Source organism: Aptenodytes patagonicus, chromosome Z (assembly GCF_965638725.1).
Source record: "Aptenodytes patagonicus chromosome Z, bAptPat1.pri.cur, whole genome shotgun sequence".
Lineage (NCBI taxonomy): Eukaryota > Metazoa > Chordata > Aves > Sphenisciformes > Spheniscidae > Aptenodytes > Aptenodytes patagonicus.
The window spans coordinates 6,372,132-6,384,550 of NC_134982.1; the positions used below are offsets into that span (position 1 = coordinate 6,372,132).

A 12,419-nucleotide genomic window follows, 5' to 3' on the forward strand; every position below is an offset into this window, starting at 1 on the left:
AAATCTTGGCTTGCATGCTGAGAAAACTAGCACGTGTAACAGCACGGCCTGCTGCCATTTGACCTGACAATAACAAATGACCAAAAGAAGGGTCTTAATGCTTCTCAGGCAAAGTGGGTTGTCCCAAAAAAACATAATTTAACAAAACTTATTTGTCTTTTATGCTATTCTGTAGCTGCTGGATAATCTACCAATACATTGCATGGTGGTGTCTCCAGACAAAAACAAAAGAGAGCAAAAAGTTACATAGTCTTATCTGAATCATCCAAACCTTTGAATTGCAAAACTGCATGAGATATTTGGCTGGAAGAGGCTTTCTAAAGATGTTATTTTCATTTCACACTAGCAGGAGGGGACTGAAAAAGCCTAAAACCAAAAGACATCTTTCACAGCTGAAGTTCCAATAGTTTTGCCCCAGAACCTGGAAGTGGCATCTGTCCCCCACCAATTAAAAAAAAAAAAAAAAAAAAGAAAAAAGAAAAAAGAAAAAAAGACAAAAGAAAAAGTAAACCTCAGGAAATTTTGAACTCCATTGCTTGTCACCTCTCTATAATCTGAGGAATGTTATTGCATCTATCTAATTTTTAAAAGAGGAAGTGAAGAGGAAAATAGAAATTCAAGACAATAATTAGTGAAAATATGGAACATTTTTTGGTTTCTTTTTTAAACTAGATATATTTCAGATATGTATTTTTCTTGGTTACGTAGGAGCAAGCTTGCATATCTTGCATAGTTTTTTGTGCCTGCTTTTATTTTGTGCTTAATGGCTGAGGAGAATAAATTGTTGCCACGGGAATTCCATGTCATTATCAGAGCAGCGGGATGATGTGAAACAAACCATGCCAGGGAGCAATCTTTTCTTTTAAAAAGTCAAAACTCAAAAGCTTAGCAGTAGCTGCATCGGCTGTGCCCACGTAAGAAATCAGATCTTCTCTTACTTACAGTGGAGTACCCGAGTAACACCTTGGAGCAAGCTGAAGAAGTCAAACTCCACTGACTTTCAGAATTGCAGATGAGTTGTGTCCTTGTGTTGGACAGTCTTGGCATATCTCAGAAGATACTCAGCATCTTTCAGGATCTATTGATCTAACCTAGATACCTCATGACTGGAGTTTTGGAGCTCTGTCTTCATCCTCACAGCTTTTTTCTAAAGAAATGAAAACTATACCCCCATTTTATAGGCAGACACAGAGGCTATGGATCTGAAAATGGAACCTGGTATCATTTACCCTACTGGCTGTCATTTACCCTGCCAGAAGTGAATTAGCTTCAGATAAACAATTCCTCATTTACTTTAAAGCCTAGATAACCTAGTAATGGATCTGGATGAAATCTTCATTGTATGTTGAATGTATGAAGTGATGATCAGCTCCATAAAAAGCTGGTTTGAAAAAGTTTGAATTGTTAGAGGAGAACTGGTCCCACTGAACATCTCTTAGTGCAGGATAGCTGCACTGCATGTGGAGGTACCTTACAGACATTTTGTGAACTGCTCGCAGTCGGGGTGACACACGTTCCTGCTCTTTCAGCTGAGGCTCTGTTCCCACAAGTCACCAGAAGGTCACCGAGAGCGATGTTGCAGGACTGTATAGATGCCAATCTCTGTGCACTTAATGCTACCTAGCCATCTCACCTGCACCAGAAACATTAGAGCAAATGCAAATAAAAAAGAACGGTGGGATGTCCTTCATGCTGGAAGTCACAGGGACATGACAACTCAGTCCTTTTGTGTCACAGTCATACCAGATTTTAATATTGTAAGCAATACAAAATCAGTGCAGCTATAACATAGCTATTTTGCATTTGTATTGGTGATGATTTATGTAGTCCCTAGGGAGCACATCCCTCAGATAAACACTGAGCAAAATTTCAGTGACAGAAATGAGCGCACAATTGATTAAATGCTAGAAAAGTCTAAAAAAGCCACTCTGCAGGTTGTTTGCTTCTTTTTTTTTGCCCCCCTCTTCAGATTCTTAGTTCAAATTATGTCTCTGGTGACGAGTAGGGCACAAGGGAGGGGAGAGAAATACCTATGTTGTGGAATTTTTAAGGTAAGCACACTAGTTATAGAAGTCATCATGGGAGAATATATATGCAAGCCAGAATATCATTTGCAGTCGTTTATCAGAGCAATGAGGTGTCTGACTCCATCGCCTCCTGTTTCACTTCTGCAAGGCTGCACAAGCCTCACTGGGGAAGATGGCAAGTCTGCAATCCCCGTGTAAGCTGACAAGAGCTTGTCTGAATCCCTGGCGAGCCCTTGCTTGCAGCTGCAGTCATTACCTCTTCACTAGTGGGTTGTTGTCTTTTTTTTTTTTTGACTCTGCTGTTTACTAAAATGTAATTACCGAGCTATTAATTCTTTCCCTTTACCGTTTATGATGCATTTGTGATAAAAGGTGAAAATTAGCTTTATTCTTTCTTGCATACCAATGAGGAGGGGGAAAAAGTGTTATATGGTGCATGATAAACCAAATGCAGTTGGGGGTTTTAGAGGTAGTTAACAATGAAGATTACTTCAGTGCCTGCATTTAGGCAAAAATTACTAAGGTGTTTATCCCTAAGAGAGAAACCATTAGCATTAATATGAAAGAAAAAGACAGTTCTCTGAGTTAGGGAGTGTAGCACTGAAGCATTTTACTGGCGTTGTGGAGAACCGATATGGTGATTCCATCCATATTTTGGGGTGAACGAAAAGTAGATATCATCTCCCAGGTGATGGACTGCATATTTTCATTACTGCATAAGACAAACCATCTTTGGAAGAGCAGGATTAATTAAATTAACAAAAATACAGTTGCAGCAAACTGGCAAATATATTATCACCTGAAGCCAGGAGGGCAATTAGAGTGGGAACGTTGGGAACATCAATGCAGAGAAGCTACTTCTGGAGGGAGGGACTGAGTGCCAGTGCAGGTTATTTAGTAGTTCCTTAGTGAGAAAGAAGGGTCACTGTGTGATGCTATTTTTTGAAGTCCTGAGTTATTTTATTGGAAGTCGTTCTCATTTGTCTTTTTTTTTCCTTATTTATTTTCCTTCACTTATTTTTTCTGCCAGGCTGATGTGGTTCAATCTTACTTTATAAGCCGGCCATGATGCCGAACAGTATGTGAATACAGAAGAGCAAGTGCATACAAAATGTTGTGCTGTTAGCAAATGGGGCGGTGCACTAGTGATCCATCAGCATTCAGGGTGTGAAGGGACATCTACACCTGCTTTTCATGAGACTTAATCCTGCATGGTCCGTGACTGTGAGCAATATCGGATATGATGGGAAGAAGTATCATAGCTGAAAAGAGAAGGGGAACCTGAATCTTTAAACTCACATGTGGGAAACGACATGGATTCACAAGTGATGAAAAGAGATTGTGTCCCACAACAATTTAAAGAAGTCAGTAATCAAACTAACCTCACAAACTAGTGTTTTGCAGAAAGGGTGAAAATTTAGCCTTACCTATCCAAAATCTCAGATTCATCTGAATGAAGATGAGACTAATGTCCTCATGAATTAACCTGATATAATAACTCAGATTAAGAAATAAAAGTCTTTCTTTTTAATTAATTCATTCTTTATATTCAGGACTTTAGAGGTTCATAAAGTCTCTCCAGTAGTCAGAGATTAAAGATGTATTAACTGGTGTGCAGGAGTCCATCTCTTTCCATGCAAATACATTAGTCTTCAGAAAGAATCCTGAACTGAGGTCTAGTGTAATACCAGCTCCTGTCTGGGACTGAAGACCTGTTTCTAGAGGGAAAAGGTTAATGCTGAAGAACATAAGTGTGGAGGAAGGGTAGGAGAGGGAAATTATTTTAGAAAGTTTTCAGCCCAAATTTGTGAAAATTAGGAATGCAAGACTGTGCTTTCATTTCATGTTCAGTGCAAGTCTAATCGTGTTTCTGAAACTGCCAACCATCCATTACTCATCTTGGACCATCTTCTTGCCCATAGGCAAGGTCTTGAGGTGCTCCCTCTCATTCAGTCTACCTGGGTGAGCTTATCTCCTCCATTTCCAGAGTGTACACTGACCACCAGAGAACCCTGGAAAGTAATAGCTAAGAAGTAACGTTGCTATTTGTCACAAAACTGAAAATCATACCTGTCTCTTCCAGCAAAGATCACCTGTTATGAATATCCTCCTTCTTCCTGCCTGTTTCCCTTTCCAGGTAAATAAATTAGCTTAAAGAGGGGGAGGACTAGCCAGATAAATAGGCACTGATTTGAACAGGGTTGGTATTGTTGGTCCTGGTTGTCTTCTAAATTACAGGTTAATTTTGGTATCTGTCTCAGCTTTTTACTTGTACATTCTCAGAGTTAAGAAAAGGCTACTGATTTTGTACAATGTGGAGTTCATAATATTGCCTTGGAAGGCTGTCACATTAAGTTCAGAAAGACATTAGTCTGCTAGGAACATGGACTGCACCTTTCATGTTATCTTTATACTGTTCCCATCATCAGTGATGTGCATTTTGTCCCCAGTACAAATTCACAGAAGGAAAGGGATATTGCCGTTTTATAACAGAAGCAAGGATTCCTTCCTGTAATTATAAGGCATGAGACACTGACTGATCATTAATCAAGGGACTGATTATAATAATAATCCACTTCCACTGCAGGCTTATGGGCTAATTCTCATTTATACTAATCCCATTTTGAACTTCTCCTGGATCATTACTAGAGCAGGCAAAAAGGTTTGTGAGAGAGGGGTTTGATGTACAACCAGAACAGTGTAAAGACTTGACGCAGAGAAGAATCAATCCCTGTCCTCCAGTATTTAAGCCAGAGCCCCTGCATTTTCTTTGGTCAGTATCTGAGCCGTTATTCAGCTCCCTTCCTTCCTCCCAGTGATGTGACAGATGGTTTAGGCTGGCACAGGTGGCTGAGTACCACCTGCTGCAAACTTTTCTGTATCTTTTGCTATGTAACATCCTTTCCTGTTTGCAAAGGATGACTGGAAATCGGAGGGAAGCAAGGAGAGAGTTTGAAGTGATGCTGATACAGTTCAGTGCTTGCTTGTTTTCTGTTCTGTCATTGCTGGGAACCTATAGATGGTGCATGTTGGAATCCTGTGAGCAAAGGCAGCAGGTTTGAAACTCTGACTTCTGTGATGGAAAAAGCATGTCGTGGTTTAACCCCAGCCAGCAACTAAACCCCACACAGCCGCACGCTCACTCCCCCCCCGGTGGGATGGGGGAGAGAATCAGAAGGGTAAAAGTGAGAAAACTCATGGGTTGAGATAAAGACAGTTTAATAGGGAAAGCAAAAGCTGTGCACGCCAGCAAAGCAAAACAAGGAATTCATTCACTCCTTCCCATCGCAGGCAGGTGTTCAGCCATCTCCAGGAAAGCAGGGCTCCATCGTGCGTAACGGTTATTTGGGAAGACAAACACCATCACTCCAAACGTCCCCCCCCTTCTTCTTCCCCCAGCTTTTTATTGCTGAGCATGATGTCCCATGGTATGGAATATCCCTTTGGCCAGTTGGGGTCAGCTGTCCTGGCTGCGCCCCCTCCCAGCTTCTTGTGCACCTCCAGCCTGCTCAGTCGGTAGAGCACGGGAAGCTGAAAAGTCCTTGACTAGTGTAAGCACTGCTTAACAACAACTAAAACATCGGTGTGTTATCATCAACATTCTTCTCATCCTAAATCCAAACCACAGCACTGTGCCAGCTACTAGGAAGGAAATTAACTCTATCCCAGCCAAAACCAGGACAAAGCGTATCTGTTTATTATCTCCTACTGTAATTTAACCCATGCTGATGGATAGTGTTTCCCACTGCTGAGTGCTGTGAAGGCAAAAATCCACCATTGGCTTTAGGCACTAGATGTTACTTCCTCTTGACCTTTCGAACTCTGTTGGAAATAAAACAGCCTTGTAGAAACTAAATGAAAAGTTTAAAATGAAAAGGAGGACAACCCTTATCATCCAAATGCATGAAGGATATGTGCACCTCCAGCCTTCTCAGTCAGTAGAGCACGAGAAGCTGAAAAGCCCTTGACTAGTGTAAGCACTGCTCAGCAATAACTAAAGCATCCCTGTCTTATCAACACTGTTCTCATACTAAATCGAAAACAGCAGGGGCTGTGGCTGATATTGTGGACCTCAGAGGCTGGGACTGCTATTTAGTCTCTGTTGAGGTAGTGAGAGAGGTACGGAAATCATCACTAGTATCTTAAACGCTTCTCTGAGGATGGGTTGAATTACTCTCTGGAGTTGATCACCTCTCTCTCCTGACTGTAGAGAGAGACTTGAAGACTAATGTAGAATAGGTGACTACCTCTTCAGTGGCAGAAAGCAGATGAAACAAGTCTCATCCTTTGCATCTAGGTTAGTAGCGGTATTATGGTGCTTATAAGATATAATATCCACCAACTTCCTATCTGGATGCTTTCTCATTTGAAATGTAGTTGCTGCAGGTTTCTTGTTGCTTGCTTTTACAAATAAGTTTTTAAAAGCTACTTGCTTTTACCCCCCCACCCCCCAAAAAAAACCCCAACCAACCCTAAAAAATTAGTGAAAACCAAATAATTGTCACAGCACTTCTCACCAGTGTACTTTCCTTAGGTAAATCTATTTCAGGAGGTAAAAGAAAAGCAAAGCACTTTATGACAAGCAGTGCCAAGTGAATGATATGTAATCCCAATGAAGTCAACTGTGATGTTTATGTGTGTAAGAGAATTTATTAACAGAGAGATATGAGGGCTGCACTTTAGCTTTGAAAAACATTTGCTGCTAAAAAATAATCTTTGACCATATTCACAAAAACTTTCCTGAGATAAAAGAAATTCTCAACTTTTTTGTAAACAAAAACTCTGATTTTTTTTTAAAGTGAACAATGCATTTTCACATATTTCTTTTATGTTGTGTGTTATTTACTTTTGATTCTCTCACTCACTATTTGAAAGATTATTTTTTTCCCCCACTGAGTTTTCTATGTCCTTTTTGTTCATTTTACCCTTGTTTGTTCATTGTCATAGATGAACAATGTCCTGCCTGTTTCCAAGAAACACATACACACACACACACACACCAATGTTCACTAGAAATGTAAAAAAACCCCTTCATAATAAGAATGACCCCTGTGGTAATCAGGGAGACAGCTTTGATTAAGAACATCTGTTAGCAGATTCCTGGTTCTAAAGTCAAGCAGAACATAAGATGAGAAGATATAGAAAGTGGCATTTCTCAAACTGTGAGGCTGGCCTCCCTGGGGAGACTCTGACCTCTTCCAGAGATACAAGCCAAGGTCATAAAAAAAGAACAGACATCAAAATGTGCGGAGTGTGTGTGTAGTTTGAAAAACATGGCACCCTTGTTTCCGAGGTGCTGCATCTTTAAATTTCTAAGCACTAGACTTCTGAGGAGTGTGGAGAAGGACTGCACTTCTAAGCATTCCACTGTGTTTCCTCCTGAAACACATCACCACACAATGAAAAAGAAGGGACACATATGGTGACCCCCTGCTCATTGCCTGTGCCCTTTTTTTTGTTAGTTCTTTTCTTCCGCCCCTTTCTTTCTTATCCCTTTGGGGCTGACAAGGTTATCTATTAGCAGTGCATAACATGGGGATCCAGGAGAACAGGCTTCAGTTTTGAGTTCTGCTGGCGTAAAATGGCGATGTGGAAGAGGTTGCTTCTTAACAATTTCTATTCTGAGTTGGATAAAAGCTTTTCTAGCCCAGCACTCTTTCTCCACCATTGTTCAGGAGGAAATACTTAGGAAACAGTAAAGAAACAGACTTGGCTTCAGTGAACTTTGTGATACACCTTCCTAGATTCTTTCAGTCAGCAATGTTGACTGAAACTGAGCTGAACGTTAGATCCAGACTGTTATGTTTGATAGCAACCCATAAACTAATCCTTCATAAGGATCTAGTCTATCTGACTTTGCTGCTCAATGCCTTTGTTTCCTTTTCTGGAGACATTAAGATACTGATCTTATTTGGAAAGGATTCTAATCTCTAATGAAAAAAAAAAAACCATACTAGTCCTATTTATATTTATATGAAAACAATATGAATTTTAAAACTCATTAAAACTACTGCTCTTTATAAAAAGCTTTCTCTTGCTCATTATGAAAATTGGGATAAAAGAGGATAAATCAAGATGACAGAGAGAATACAGGGAATAAGTATTTTCTTCTTTGCTAAGTTGTTCTCCTAAAAGCTAATAGAAAAAGCAGGCATATACAGAAGGATGAAATGTGGAAACAAGGACAGTCTCCCAAGGATCAACATGGAAGTATTTCTTGGGCATGAATGGACTGGATTATGAAAGCCAAAGTTGTAACTTTTGAGAGATGTAAAAGGCAACGAGGTAGGTTTCTACAGGTACACTAGGAACTAAACGAAGACCAAGAAAAAGGTGGGACTGCTGCTGAAAGGAGTGAGTGGCCTGATGATGAGGAACACAGAAAGGACTAACACACTTAGGACTTTCGCTATCCCAGCCTTCACAGGCAAGGTGTGCTCTTATGCCTCCCAGGTCTTTACACCTTGCAGGAAAGTCTGAGGAAGAGATATACTACCCTTAGCAGAGGGGGATCAACAAGGGACAGGTTAGTTAAGCTGGGTGTATGCAGTTTGATATGACAGGATGGGATGCATCTGAGCATGTTGAGGGAGCTGTTCTGTGTTATTGTGAGGCCATTCTGTCATCTTTGAAAAATCATATGAGATGCCCAATAACTGGTAAAAGGCAAATGTCACATCCATTTAGAAGAGACCTAATCATTGGGAGATTTTCTTGCTTTCTTTCTTCAACAACAGGTAGACATATATATAATCTTATGAGAATTACTATCAGATTTTTTCTGCATTCAATTATAATGGAAAAAGAAAAGGAAAAAAGTTATGCTGCCTTCTTTCAACTTTTAGAAAAGTTTTATTTTGTTTCTATCCAGACTTGATGCTTGTTCTCAAGTATAACATCTCTCCCAAGAAGAATGGTAATTTTGTTTCAAAAGATTTCTTACCACACTTTTCAGTTAAGTCTTAGTCATAATACACAAGAGAGTATTAGAGACTGATGTCAAGCTGCAAAGTGCTATAAGCATGACAAATCTTCACTTTAATTCTCAGAATTTATTTCCTTTTGAGGAGGTGTGATTTCCTTCTGTCTCTTCCCTTTGGCATTTACTGACTTGGGAATGTTTCATATTTTCCCCCTATTGAGTAGCAAATAGCATCTAGTACTACTCCTGAATAATTTTTTAGAAAGCTACTTTTACAGCAGGAAACAATTAAAGTAGATATTAATGTGCCAGCTGCACAGATACTCTGTTGCTTATTTTATAAGAGAACCAGGCAAAACATAAAAATAAAACCACTGAAAAACCAGTAAAACCTTTGGGTCTATCTCCATCTACCTCTGAACATCCACAAAACCCAGGTGAATTTGGATTTTGATTCTGCTTACTGTAGAGATACATGTAAACAGTGAAGTCTGGAGTAGGACTTGAACTAAAAAATTAACAAACAGATTTAATCACATCTTAGTCCTTTGTCTTGTATATATAATACGCATACATTATTGCAAGGGTTATAGTATGTTTATTGGAAATTGTATTTATGCTTTTTCTTAGGATATACTATTATGTTGGGGTTCTTGGTGAACAGAATTAAAAAACTCACTTTTTTTCAAATCCAAGAAAAGTCTTATTTATGTTTGACCTCAGAGTCCTTGACTCTGTAATGAGCAATCATGCCAAGGGGAAAAAGCTGAGAAGTGAAAATCAACATCAAAAAATAAGAAAGGAAATGACTGAGCTAACAGTCAACAGAAAACAAAGTGGATATCCCCAACCTAGTTTGCATAGAATCATTAATGCCTCTGAAAATGGATCACTGCAAACATGACACTAAAGTATTTTGGCTGCGTAGTCTAATACATCAGCAGCAATAACATGTCAAAATAAAAAATTGCAGAAGTAAACTAATTAATGTCCTGAAAGTCATAATTATGCACAGGCATGAACCAGAACACGTAGGTAAATGACTCCCACTCAAGAATGGCAGTGCCTAAAAGCTGATCACTTTGTCCCTTTGGAATGATTCACAGTGTGTAAAATTAGGAGCCCAGAGTCTCCTGGCAGTCAAAGAAAGTCATTAAGCATTCCTGGGGAGTGATCCTGGGAGTCCTCATGCTGCAGAAAGTCACTTACTGTGAGTAACTGAAACAGGGATATGTGACCTAATTTCTTTTTAGTTTGCCATAAATGGCTATAAATGAGTGTACAAAGTTCTGAGCACTTCCTAGAGGTGGATCAACTCACTTAGCAGAGTTCATTCCTTGTAAAAGGCTGTGCAGAATAATCATACAGTGTTACAGTAGTTGACTTATGAAATCTTTAACCCAGGAAAACAGGTCATCTGGGCTGGGATTTAGGTTCCATACCAAAACATCTACTTTTAGGTGTCTGCATGGGAGCTAGCGGCTTCATTCAGTTGTATAAATGTTCAGCTCACTCTAAAACCAAAAACAGATAAACAAAAAATAGATAATTAGATAACTAAACAGATGATTATTTTTCATCAGCAGAAGCAATCTGTAGTCCATTGATTGCATTGTTTAGCTTACTATTACCTACAATAGGAGCTTAGATAGTGGCCTGCAGCTACACATAGATAGCTAAATTCAGAGGCCTTAATCCACAAGTTTAACTCCACATAAGGTTTCCATTGTCTGCTCAGCCTGAAGGGATCCTGGCTTTGTTCAGCTCCTCCTACAAAGGAGACTCCCTTACTAATCATGATGCAGAACAGTTCTAGGTGACTGATGCAAAGAGAAGAAAATCGGGGGCACGGAGGTGTGCAGAGAGACCCTTGTTCTGGCAGGAAAGCCTGGGACCTGAGGGCGAGTGAGGGAGAGGAAGTATGTCTCTGTGTTTAGTCATTAACACTCCCTATCCATAATTTGGATACCTTGGATATGGTCTCCAGTTTGGTGTCGCATTGTTTATTAATACAGTGGCTATCTAATGTAGGTGGCAGGCAAAGACCTGGGAATAGAGACAGATCTCCATTCATTGTCTCGCACGAACCAGCAGAATGTAGAATCCGTTTTGTTTGACATCTTCTGTGTTTCTCCCCACTGCTGCCCTACTTCTTACACATCCAGTTTCAAAAGGATGGGGTAGAATATGGCCTGATCCACTCTATGCTGTAGCTTGGTAGTTAATAAACTCTCCTGGGATGCTAGTGGTGATAGTTTAGACATTTTGAAATTCCAAGTAAGTCTCAAAGCAGAATCCTACCCTTAAATTGCCTATTAGTCTGCTATTGTGGAGCTTAGTCTATGAACTTTTCCTGTAGCAGGTGAAATATTTTGAATGATATATAAGAAAGCCCTTGGGTAAAAGATACATCATGAATAAATGATAATGGTCAACACGAAAGTCTATTCACAGGAAGTATTATCAATCAACATGAGTGACTATTGAGAGAGATTTAAGGCTGAGACTTTTAAAAGAGCATAAGCAATCCATTTCCCTTCAATTTTCAGCAAGAACTGAGGATATATATATAAACTAAACTGTTTTAAAAATGTTAGCCTAAATTCTCAACACAGTAAAAAATACAGGACTTGATATTGCATCCTGCTGCTCATAGAAGTGGTCCAATGGCGATATGTGTATTCCTTGCTTTATCAGACCTTCCTGCATCTTAATATCTCTGGAGAACTGACTCTGTCAGGAGGATTCTGATCCTGACCGACTGTTGCCATGGTGTTGGGTTATTCTGGGCTGTGATCAAGAGGAGCAAACAAACTTGAAAAAGAAGCTGGCTTTAAAAGATATTCTCAAGCCACAGTGCCTGACACTAGTTTTTGAAAACTAAGTTTTGATTTTTGTACAATGCAGCAGTTGTTAAATACTTCTGAAAAAAACATACTGATAACCAGAAGTGCTGCTGTGACAATAAATACATACATAAATAGAGGAAAATGCAGGAGGAGAGAATTGGACCAATTCTTACACAATTCTCTTAACAATTTGGAATTGTTCATTTTCATTTAATGGTATTATCCCACACTGAACTGAAACCCCCAGCTTCTCTGAGAGCATTTGAAAGAGTAGAACTTTTTGCAGATTATACTCTTGTTTTACTAGGCACTATTCCAAAGCTGGTGGGAGTCAATTAATGTCTTTTTTGATATTACTGAGCTTTTGAAGTGAGTGCATAGTAAGGAGTTTGTCTCCCATCCCTAGACAGTAATATAGCTCTTCTTTTACACCTGTTAGTATTCATTCAATTGCAAGTCATCTATGTTTACCGAAAGTGCTGCAGGAGGTTTTAGAAATACATGAGACAGTATTTTCTGTATGCAGGCGCTGGCATAATAATTTCATATTCTTAGAGGACAGAGTCCCCTTGATGGGAAAAGGAAAAAAAAAAGGTCCTCAGAGAAACCCTGGTGGTGTAT

At 39.5% G+C, this 12,419-nt stretch overlaps 1 protein-coding gene across 1 annotated transcript in view; it reads left to right on the forward strand.

Annotated features, from left to right (window-relative positions):
* The window catches only part of LOC143172549 (GTP-binding protein Rit2), a 181,777-nt gene that overhangs the window by 80,540 nt on the left and 88,818 nt on the right, over positions 1 to 12,419 (forward strand). The window lies entirely within an intron of this gene.